The 12,072-nt window shown below is 52.3% G+C and overlaps 1 protein-coding gene across 1 annotated transcript in view; it reads left to right on the top strand.

Moving 5' to 3' along the window:
* Positions 1-11,601, top strand: part of LOC134407723 (leucine-rich glioma-inactivated protein 1-like) — a 183,778-nt gene extending 172,177 nt beyond the window's left edge. The window contains exon 10 of the mRNA XM_063139643.1: positions 11,591-11,601. The gene's annotated coding sequence lies outside the window, so the exon portion shown is untranslated. The remainder of the gene's footprint in view (positions 1-11,590) is intronic.
* The last annotated feature ends 471 nt before the right edge of the window (positions 11,602-12,072 follow it).

Here is a 12,072-nt window from a genome sequence, read left to right on the forward strand (position 1 = left end):
TCATGAAAAGAGGAAGCAGGCGTGCTGAAAGCAGCAAGGCTCAGTCTGCCAGCAGTAAGCAGGCTTCCTCTCCTCCTGTGAAACTCAAACGGGCAACTCCTTGGCTGACTGCTCCAAAACAGAAGCAGGACAAGCAGCAGGCAGAGCCACTCTCTTCTGCAACTTGTGCCCGGCGTTCTCTTTTTGAGGGTGGGAATGGGAAAAGTGCCCGTTTGCAAGAGGCACGTGGCAGCAGTGCCATTAGAGGAGGAGGAGTATCCCCAACTCCTTCATTCTCCTTTCAGCCCACGAGCCCGATGATGGACCTAGACGAGGTCCTCAGCACAGTGGAGGGGGGGGAGGAGGAGGAGGAGGCGGTGGGCCTCCAGGATGTGGGGGCTGAGGAGGAGCAGCAGCAGGCCGAGGCTCTCTCCCCAGTCTCATCCCACACCCCTGTTTCTGTGGCAACACCAGAGAGCTCAGGCGGGCAATTGGTGGTGTCACCACGGAAACGAAAGACAAGCATCGTGTGGGACCACTTTGAGTTGGGAGCGGATCCCCGCTTTGCTGTCTGTCGCCACTGCAAACTCAGCCTAAGCAGGGGTTCATCGACAGGGCATTATGGAACCAGCAGCATGAAGATGCATCTTAAGAGGCAGCACCAGTCGGTCTTGCTGGGGAAAGAGGCGGGCAAGGCGACTGGTTCCAGGGGAAAGCCGAAGGCGGCGGCTGCTGCTGCTGCTGCTGCTGCTGCTGCTGCTGGCACTTCCAGTCTCAGCTCTCCATCTCCCATCCCCACAAGGGTTAGGCAGGCAACCCTGCCGGAAATGGGGTGGGGGAAGTATGGAACCACAAGATGGCGTTTTCCAACGCCCTCCCAGATCACCACGTCAATCGGTGAGATGGTGGCGTTGGACGACCAGCCATTCAGCCTCGTCGACAACGCAGGCTTCAAGAGGCTGATGGCGCTTGTGGTGCCATACTACAAGCTGCCGTGTCGCACCACCCTGAGCAGGCGGGTGGTGCCTTCCCTGTACCGTTCCTGCAGGGAGTTAGTGCTGGGTCGTCTGTGCCAGGCAGAGGCACGGATGGTGCACTTCACCTCGGACATTTGGTCCAGCGAGGGCGGAGTGCACGCTTACCTGTCCCTGACGGCACACTGGTGGGCAGCCGTGGGGCAGGAAGGATCCAGCACTACAGGGACTGGCAAGGAGGGCTACTGCTGGGCCCTCCTCCACACGCAAGTGATGGACCAGTCCCACACGGCAGGGGAGATTACGGAGGCCATGAACCGCATGGTGGATGGGTGGCTAGCTGGGCAGAAGGTCACCCGCGGTTACATGGTCACGGACGGGGGAGCCAACATGGTGAAGGCGGTGCGCGACGGCGGATTCGAGGGCGTCCGCTGCATCGCGCACGTCTTGAACCTGGTGGTGAGGGATGGCCTTGGGATGGGCAGCAGCAAGCCCAACCTCGGTCCCCTGTCCGGGATCCGTAACCTCCTGGAGAGCTGCAGAAAGGTGGCAGGCCATTTCCACCACAGCGTCAAGGGCAGTCGCTTGCTGCGGGAGAAGCAGGAGGAGTTGAATCTCCCGCAGCACAGGCTAGTGCAGGATGTGGTGACACGCTGGAACTCCACCTACCTGATGCTGGAGCGGATGGTGGAGCAACAGCGTGCCATCCACGACTTGTTCAGGGTCAGGGACATGGGCGTCCACCACCTGGGCAAGCAGCAGTGGGACGCCATGTCCCAGCTGGTGGCGGTCCTCAAGCCGTTCCTGAACGCCACCGAGACCCTGAGCAAAAGCTCTGCCCTCCTCAGCCAGGTGATCCCTGTATGCAGGCATCTCCAGAAACAGATGGGCGACTTTCTGGAGTACAGGGATCCCGTCACCGGCAGGCGCTTCGAGCCCGAGGTCCGCGAAGCGGTGACTAGGCTGAGGGACGGCCTGACGCGGAGGCTGGAGCCCATCCAAACCGACAGGGTCCACATGTTGGCAGCCATGTGCGACCCTCGTGTGAAGGATGGGCTTTGTGGGCCAAATAGCAGGCAGCACTGGGTGGAAACGCTGGTGGGCGAAGTGCGGGCGGCATGGGCCAAGAGGGTGGGGCAGAGTGAGGCAGAGGAGCAGGCCACCCCTCCCCGCAGCAGCACCAGCAGCACCAGCAGCAGCCTCACCTGCATCCCTCCCAGCAGCAGCACAGGCGAGGGGTATTGGGAAGAGGCTCTGCACACCGTGTTTGGGCAGAGACCCTCCCCAGCCACCAGCCAGGATGACGCTGCAACCACCGTGCAGCGTTACCTGTCAGAGCCCATCGAGGACTCCTCCATGGACCCCCTGGCCTACTGGTCATCCCGTTTTCAGATTTGGCCGGACCTGGCGCGGGTGGCCATGGATCGACTCAGCTGCCCACCCACCAGTGTTCCAAGCGAGAGGGTGTTCTCTATGGCGGGCGACATAGTGACCCCTCACCGCTCTCGCTTGGAGCCGGACTTGGTGGAGCAGCTGGTCTTTCTGAAGGGCAATCTCCCCCTGCTGGGATACCCCACCCTCAAGCCCTCGTGGGAGTGACAGGCAGGCTCCCTTTAATTCCACCCCTCCTTGGGTTGGCAGGCACACTACAGTTCAGGCAGGCTGGTTTTTTCTCTGTAGGCACTAGGCAGAGTTTGTCACCGTGCGTGTGTGTGACTGACTGTGAGGGCAAAGCACCGCACTTGAGTTCATTTCATTTCTGTGGCGTCCGGTACAGCTTAGTCAACTCATCCGGATAGTTTTCCACCCAGTTCCAAAAGACTCCATTTATTTATTTATTTATTTATTTATTTATTTAATTAATTACATTTATATACCGCCCCACAGCCAAAGCTCTCTGGGCGGTTTACAACCGTTTGTCCATGATTGACTGCACGTTTAGGTGAGGTGCAAGCAGGGGGCAAGGCAATGCCTGGCACCACCACCACCACTAGCCAGGCTGCCTCTCTCCAGCAGTCCACGGGTCGCCCTTTGGAGTGCCCTGGGAGTGGAAGACGTACTCCCTGATCCAGAAGTATGGTTTTTTGAGAAGCAAATAGGCGAGTCCTCGCCTTTGAGAAGCAACCTTTCACTTGAACTCATGGAAGTCATTGACTTCAGCACAGCCACTACATAGAGGCTGTGGACCTCTGGGTGACTCCATCAGTGTGCTGATTTTGAGAAGCAACCTTTCACTGAAACTCATTCACTTCCCCAATTGAGGGTGAGGGAGGTTACACTCCAGCAGTCCACGGGTCGCCCTTTAGATAGCTCGGGGATCAAATGGAGTCCTTGATCTGTGTGCTGATTTTGAGAAGCAACCTTTCACTGAAACTCATTCACTTCCCCAATTGCGGCTGGTACTCCAACAGTCCACCGAACGCCCATAGCACAGCCACTTAGTGCATAGGGACAGTTTAAGTTTCCTCCTGAGAAGTGAGCACTCACTTCAACTCATGACAGCCATTGACTTCACCACAGCCACTACTGCGGATGCTGTGGTCCTCCAGGATGTGGGGATAAGTAGCAGTCGCTGGTCGAGCTTCTCTCCCCAGTCTCATATGGAGCAATTTTGAGCTCTCACTTCGACTTCAAGTTCAGACACTTGAGCACAGCCCCTACGGTGGAGGCACAGCTGGCCGTGCCTCTCTCCCCAACCACTGACTGCACAGGGACAGTTTAAGTTTCCTCCTGAGAAGTGAGCACTCACTTCAACTCATGACAGCCATTGACTTCACCACAGCCACTACTGCGGATGCTGTGGTCCTCCAGGATGTGGGGATAAGTAGCAGTCGCTGGTCGAGCTTCTCTCCCCAGTCTCATATGGAGCAATTTTGAGCTCTCACTTCGACTTCAAGTTCAGACACTTGAGCACAGCCCCTACGGTGGAGGCACAGCTGGCCGTGCCTCTCTCCCCAACCACTGACTGCACAGGGACAGTTTAAGTTTCCTCCTGAGAAGTGAGCACTCACTTCAACTCATGACAGCCATTGACTTCACCACAGCCACTACTGCGGATGCTGTGGTCCTCCAGGATGTGGGGATAAGTAGCAGTCGCTGGTCGAGCTTCTCTCCCCAGTCTCATATGGAGCAATTTTGAGCTCTCACTTCGACTTCAAGTTCAGACACTTGAGCACAGCCCCTACGGTGGAGGCACAGCTGGCCGTGCCTCTCTCCCCAACCACTGACTGCACAGGGACAGTTTAAGTTTCCTCCTGAGAAGTGAGCACTCACTTCAACTCATGACAGCCATTGACTTCACCACAGCCACTACTGTGGATGCTGTGGTCCTCCAGGATGTGGGGATAAGTAGCAGTCGCTGGTCGAGCTTCTCTCCCCGGTCTCGTCCCACCCCTCTTCCGCTGTAACCCTGTCTTTGAGAAGCAAGCTGTCACTTCAACTCATGGACTTCCCCTATGTGCGGGTGGTACTCCAGTAGTCGACCGATCGCCCATAGCACAGCCACTTAGTGCGTAGGGACAGTTTAAGTTTCCTCCTGAGAAGCAAGCTGTCACTTCAACTCATGGACTTCCCCTATGTGCGGGTGGTACTCCAGGTGTCCACCGATCGCCCATACCACAGCCACTTTGTGTGTACGGACAGTTTAATTTTCCTGAGAAGTGAGCACTCACTTCAACTCATGGACTTCCCCAATTGCGGCTGGTACTCCAACAGTCCACCGAACGCCCATATCACAGCCACTTAGTGCATAGGGACAGTTTAAGTTTCCTCCTGAGAAGTGAGCTTTCACTTCGACTCATGACAGCCATTGACTTCACCACAGCCACTTCTCGGTGGATGCTTTGTTCCACCAGGATGTGGGTGAGGAGGATTAGTTGCAGCAGCTGGCCGAGCGTCTCTCCCCAGTCTCGCAATTCAAGTTATCTGAGAAGTGAGCTTTCACTTCGACTCATGGACTTCCCCTATGTGTGGGAGGTACTCCAGCAGTCGACCGATCGCCCATAGAACAGCCACTTAGTGTGTACGGACAGTTTAATTTTCCTGAGAAGTGAGCACTCACTTCAACTCATGAAACTCATGAAAGCCATAGACTTCCGATGCAACCTCTCTCTCCTCAGTCTCATCCTCTTCCTCTTCCCCTTCTGCTGTAACCCGTCTTTGAGAAGCAAGCTTTCACTTAAACTCATCATTCACTTCCCCAACTGAGGGAGGTAAAGTCCAGCAGTCCACGGGTCGCCCTTTGGAGTGCCCTGGGAGTGGAAGACGTACTCCCTGATCCCGAAGTATGGTTTTGAGAAGTAAGCTGTCACTTGAACTCATGAGCCTCTGTGCAAAAGCTGTCCTTGTGTGTGTGGTTGTGAGTGTTACTGCAGCTGCCTGTCTCGCTGCGAAAATGAAACAGGCAAGTCCTCGCCTTTGAGAAGCAACCTTTCACTTAAACTCATGGAAGTCATTGACTTCAGCACAGCCACTACGTAGAGGCTGTGGACCTCTGGGTGACCCGATCAGTGTGCTGATTTTGAGAAGCAACCTTTCACTGAAACTCATTCACTTCCCCAATTGCGGCTGGTACTCCAGTAGTCCACCGAACTCCCATAGCACAGCCACTTAGTGCATAGGGACAGTTTAAGTTTCCTCCTGAGAAGTGAGCACTCACTTCAACTCATGACAGCCATTGACTTCACCACAGCCACTACTGCGGATGCTGTGGTCCTCCAGGATGTGGGTGAGGATTAGTCGCAGCAGCTGGTCGAGCTCCTCTCCCTGGTCTCATATGGAGCAATTTTGAGCTCTCACTTCGACTCCAAGTTCAGACACTTGAGCACAGCCCCTACGGTGGAGGCACAGCTGGCCGTGCCTCTCTCCCCAACCACTGACTGCACAGGGACAGTTTAAGTTTCCTCCTGAGAAGTGAGCACTCACTTCGACTCATGACAGCCGTTGACTTCACCACAGCCACTTTGTGTGGGATGCTGTGGTCCTCCAGGATGTGGGGATTAGTAGTAGCCACTGGTCGAGCTTCTCTCCCCGGTCTCGTCCCACCCCTCTTCCGCTGTAACCCTATCTTTGAGAAGCAAGCTGTCACTTCAACTCATGGACTTCCCCTATGTGCGGGTGGTACTCCAGTAGTCGACCGATCGCCCATAGCACAGCCACTTAGTGCGTAGGGACAGTTTAAGTTTCCTCCTGAGAAGTCAGCACTCACTTCAACTCATGACAGCCATTGACTTCACCACAGCCACTTCTCGGTGGATGCTTTGTTCCACCAGGATGTGGGTGAGGATTAGTAGCAGAAGCTGGTCGAGCTTCTCTCCCCAGTCTCATATGGAGCAATTTTGAGCTCTCACTTCGACTCCAAGTTCAGACACTTGAGCACAGCCCCTACGGTGGAGGCACAGCTGGCCGTGCCTCTCTCCCCAACCACTGACTGCACAGGGACAGTTTAAGTTTCCTCCTGAGAAGTGAGCACTCACTTCGACTCATGACAGCCGTTGACTTCACCACAGCCACTTTGTGTGGGATGCTGTGGTCCTCCAGGATGTGGGGATTAGTAGTAGCCACTGGTCGAGCTTCTCTCCCCGGTCTCGTCCCACCCCTCTTCCGCTGTAACCCTATCTTTGAGAAGCAAGCTGTCACTTCAACTCATGGACTTCCCCTATGTGCGGGTGGTACTCCAGGTGTCCACCGATCGCCCATAGAACAGCCACTTAGTGTGTACGGACAGTTTAATTTTCCTGAGAAGTGAGCACTCACTTCAACTCATGACAGCCATTGACTTCACCACAGCCACTACTGCGGATGCTGTGGTCCTCCAGGATGTGGGTGAGGATTAGTCGCAGCAGCTGGTCGAGCTCCTCTCCCTGGTCTCGTCCCACCCCTCTTCCGCTGTAACGCCCTCTTTGAGAAGCAAGCTGTCACTGAAACTCATGAAAGCCATAGACTTCCGAAGCAACCTTTCACTTCAACTCATTGACTTCCCCTTTGAGAAAAAGCTAAGCTCCAGTAATGCACCGTTTTTCCGTGGGACAGCTCTCTTTCGAGAAGCTGCACTGCATATGCAGCAGTGCCATGGCTTTGAGAAGCCGAGACCCATCCCAGCCACCGGGAACCGGAGGAAAACTCCAGCAGTCCACGGGTCACCCTTTAGATAGCTCGGGGATCAAATGGAGTCCTTGATCTGTGTGCTGATTTTGAGAAGCAACCTTTCACTGAAACTCATTCACTTCCCCAATTGTGGCTGGTACTCCAACAGTCCACCGAACTCCCATAGCACAGCCACTTAGTGCATACTAGGGACAGTTTAAGTTTCCTCCTGAGAAGTCAGCACTCACTTCGACTCATGACAGCCATTGACTTCACCACAGCCACTTTGTGTGGGATGCTGTGGTCCTCCAGGATGTGGGGATTAGTAGTAGTCACTGGTCGAGCTTGTCTCCCCGGTCTCGTCCCACCCCTCTTCCGCTGTAACCCTGTCTTTGAGAAGCAAGCTGTCACTTCAACTCATGGACTTCCCCTCAGAGAAAAAGCTAAGCTCCAGCAGTCCACCGATCTCCCGTAGCACAGCCACTACATTTCCTGAGAAGTGAGCTCTCACTTCAACTCGTCTTGTAGTGCGCCCGCCGAGTTGAGCACAGCCACTACAGTGGAGGCGCCTGCCCGCCTGCCTGGGAGCCATCCTTGTGAGGTAGCTGGATCTGCTGGGACTGACTCCCCCACAGATCTATGGCTTACTTGTGCAAGGTACCAGCTTTTCTGGGCCCGCCAACCCATGCCTGCCTGCCTGTCTGCCCGCCTCCCCCGGGGTGCTGCTGTGGTGGGGCATCTGCCAGGACTGACTCCTCGCCTGCTCTGCCCGCCTGGTGCCTGGGAGATGGGCTTTGCGGTTCGTGGCCAGCACCCTCCGGCACGCTTGCTCCCAGTCGTCCTCCTCTGTGCCCCTCAAGGCGTAACTGCTGGCTTAGAAAGAAACAACCAGCCATCTTTGCCTCACTTTGCGCCCACTTATGGGTTGGTTTGCTATGCGTTAGTGCTCAAGCCATCCTTGCGGCACTACAATGCATGCTGCCTGCCTGCTTTCCCTCCCTTCTCCCCTTCCCGCCTTGCAGCGATGGTGTATGTGTCTTGCTTTGACTAAGGGGAGAAGTCCTTCCTGCGCTCACTTAGACTTTATCAAATTCAATAATCCCTTTTTCAAATGTGCCAGAAGATTTAGGGTTATCTCGTGGCATGTTGGGATTGCCTTGGAACTGGCCCCATTGAGCTGTCTGCAATTGCAACTTTAAATCCCTGACATACTGGAGTGTTCAAATTTCAAAAGTTCCCCTAACATCAGGGGATGATGGGATTGCCTTGAAACTTGGTGTCCATGGGGACACATGGGTAAGCTGTCATGGGACCAAAGGATAGGTTTCTAACGTGCAAATTGACGTAGTTGTAGAATGGGACTTGATTTGGGGTGAGTTAAAAAGTTTAAGCCGCGCCAAAAATCAGGGGATGATGGGATTTGCTTGCAACTTGGCGTGCATGTGGACACATGGATAAGCTGCCCTGGTGCCGAGTTTGAGGTTTCTAACATGCAAATTGACGGAGCTATCCCAAGGGGTGTGAATGGGGTGCCCGATTTTCATAAATTCCCCAAAAATCAGGGGATGATGGGATTGCCTTGAAACTTGGCGTGCATGTGGACACGTGGATAAGCTATCATGGTGCTGAGTTTGAGGTTTCTAACGTGCAAATTGACGTAGTTGTAGAATGGGACAATTTGGGGTGAGTTAAGCCATGCCAAAAATCAGGGGATGATGGGATTTGCTTGCAACTTGGCGTGCATGTGGACACATGGATAAGCTGCCCTGGTGCCGAGTTTGAGGTTTCTAACATGCAAATTGACGGAGCTATCCCAAGGGGTGTGAATGGGGTGCCCGATTTTCATAAATTCCCCAAAAATCAGGGGATGATGGGATTGCCTTGAAACTTGGCGTGCATGTGGACACGTGGATAAGCTATCATGGTGCTGAGTTTGAGGTTTCTAACGTGCAAATTGACGGAGCTATCTAAAGGGGTGTGAATTAGGGTTATGGGAGGTGCGTTAGAGGGTAGAGCCGCGCCAAAAATCAGGGGATGATGGGATTTGCTTGCAACTTGGCGTGCATGTGGACACATGGATAAGCTGCCCTGGTGCCGAGTTTGAGGTTTGTAACATGCAAATTGACGGAGCTATCCCAAGGGGTGTGAATGGGGTGCCCGATTTTCAAAAATTCGCCAAAAATCAGGGGATGATGGGATTGCCTTGAAACTTGGCGTGTGTGTGTATACGCCCATGAGGTGTCATGGTGCCAAACGTGAGGTTTCTAACTTCAACGGAAAAAAAGTTGTTTACTTTTTTAGCTTTCAATGCAAGCCTATGGGGGGGCAAAAACGGAGCTCCGGATCCGATCCGGAGCTCCGAGCGGAGCGGAGCGGAAGTGGGCGGAGCGGGGGCGGGGCGGAGCGACCCGCTCCGAAAAATGGCGGATCTGCAAGTGAAGCGGAGCGGGGGGTCCGTGCACACCCCTAGTATTCAGAACACACCTTAAACCATGGCGTTAACCATGGTGAATAGATTAAGGCTTTTTGCTTTATTCACCATGGTTAAAGCCATGGTTTAAGGTGTCTTCAAAACACAGCCTGGCTTTCTGGCTTAACCACCATGATTTTATTTATTTATTTATTTATTTATTGCATTTGTATACCTCCCCATAGCCGAAGCTCTCTGGGCGGTTTACTAAAGTTAAAAACAGTAAACATGAAAAATATACAAAATTTTAAACCATCAAAAACATAAAAACAACAGTATAAAAACATCAGTATCCATTTAAAAACAACAGTTCTGGGGCCCATGGTTTAAGATGTCTTCTGAACGGAGCCAGTGTCACACTCCAAGGTTCATCAGACAAGCGTATTATCCCTTGCATGCTCACAACTGCCCACTTACAGATGTGCACGCATCCTTTAGATGACAACGTCTACCTCCTGCATGCCTCCCACTCCTTCTGTTCATTTTTCTGTCGCAAAATAGACCACCCAAAATCTGACTTCTTTTTTTTTTAAACGGATGTGCCGCGATCTCCTGCTGTGTGCTGGAAAAGCAGCGCGATAAAAACAGCCCCTGAATAGGCCACATGGTCTTTGTTTACTTCCTGTTTCCAGACTGGGAAGAATGAGGAAGTAATGAGGGACAGAAGCAGGGGAGGAGAAGTGACGGTAAGGAAATGTGATTTCCCCCCGTGTGATGATGCTCGTAGACAACAAGTAGAAGCAAGAATTGTTTTTGCACTTGCAAATCAAACAAATGTGATGAATATTAATATTAAGTTCAGACAAGTCCTTCTGAATCACCAATCATATCAGTCATCAATGATCCAATCTTTAAGAGAGCCAAAGGGAAAGACAGGCTTTGGAGAACATATGAGGCATTCAGATATAAAAATTTAATTAGAAATAATGATACCCTAGCCAAGCCTTCCTCAGGCTGGTGTCCTCCAAATGTGCTGGACAGATGTGCATGGTCAATGATGGGTGTTATAGTCTGAAACATCTGGAAGGCATGAGGTTGCAGAAAGTTGTCCTAGCTGATAATGAGATTCTACAGAAATGAATAGGATGAAAGCAGTTTGGTTTGGCTATTGTGGAATTAGAACATACTTCAAATCTTCTTCAGAGTAGGAAAGCTTGAGCGATTTTTATCTTGGTGAACTGTGGTGTGAACTGGTTTGATCCACGCCTCCTGAACGAACGTGACGATGAAAACACAATTACATTTTTAGATTTTGCACTTCACTGAATTGCTTCTCAGGGCACTTCTCAATCACAAAATGTACCCTGCTATCTTTTGAAAACCATCTTTTAGGGTTTAGAAATGTGTACTTTGAGAACAAATACCTTTATAGCTGTACATTTGATGGGAAAAATACATTCAAAATACATATTTAAATACAATTTGTCGTGCGGATTATACAAATTGAAAGATTAGTGCAAAAGTGGGTCAGAACAGACTTATGAACAAATACATGCAAAATTAACATGGACCAAAAATAGACAGATTCCTCCACCCTATATTTCTGCAAGGTAACACACTCTTACTTCATGTAGACGTCAGAGCAGGGATGCAGAACCAAGGGCCCGAGGGCCAAACCTGGCCCTCCTGCAGTGACAATCTGGCCCTCTGGAGCTCCCCAGACAGCCATGCCCCCTTCTCATGGCCCCACCCCTTTTCCTCAACCACCAATCGTTTGGCAGTTTCCCAGTTTTTGTGCAGTACCCCCGCCCATTCTAAAAGCCTGGTTGTGCCTCTCCTAAGGCTTACTTATTGGCAGTCAGCCCTTTAAGCTAAAATAGGCTGGCATTTGGCCCCGCCCCCTTTGCCCTTGCCTCACCCACCACTGGAATGCACACACACACCCCCCTCCAGGCGCTTCCTCAAAATTGTGCTTGGCCTTTGGGCTGAAAGCAGTTGAACTCCCCTGTATCAGAGCCTTCCTTTGCCCACTACACTCAGCAGTCTTTCTCCGCCAGCTGCTTTCTCCCATCCTTTTCTCCCACGCAGGCTATGATACCATAAGGTAGCCTGGATCGGGGCATGGGGACAGCCTGAAAGGGAGGAATTGCAAGAGGACAGCTGTAAATAGGGGGAATGCTAAGCTCCGCCACTTCGTCTTTGCATCCTCGCTTAAGCACCCCGACGTCTTCTCTGGAAATGATTTAAGAGAGGGGGCATAACTCAGTGGGAGAGTACATGCTTTGCATTTATTTATTTATTCATTTATTTATTACATTTCTATACCACCCAATAGCCGGAGCTCTCTGGGCGGTTCACAAAAATTAAAAACATTCAAAGTATAAAACAACAGTATAAAACCATAGTATAAAATACAATATCTGGGGGAGAAATGCTGGACCATCAAGGGTGAGCTATTCCACCTGCTCCCCTCTCCCTCCCCTCACCTGGAGACTTTAAAGCAAGGCTGGAGCTGAAGGCTGGGAGGTGCTGCTTCTGGGGGAGAATGCTGGACCATCAAGGGTGAGCTATTCCACCTGCTCCCCTCCCCCCCCCCGACCTGGAGACATTAAAGCAAGGCTGGAA

Source organism: Elgaria multicarinata, chromosome 13 (genome assembly GCF_023053635.1).
Source record: "Elgaria multicarinata webbii isolate HBS135686 ecotype San Diego chromosome 13, rElgMul1.1.pri, whole genome shotgun sequence".
Lineage (NCBI taxonomy): Eukaryota > Metazoa > Chordata > Lepidosauria > Squamata > Anguidae > Elgaria > Elgaria multicarinata.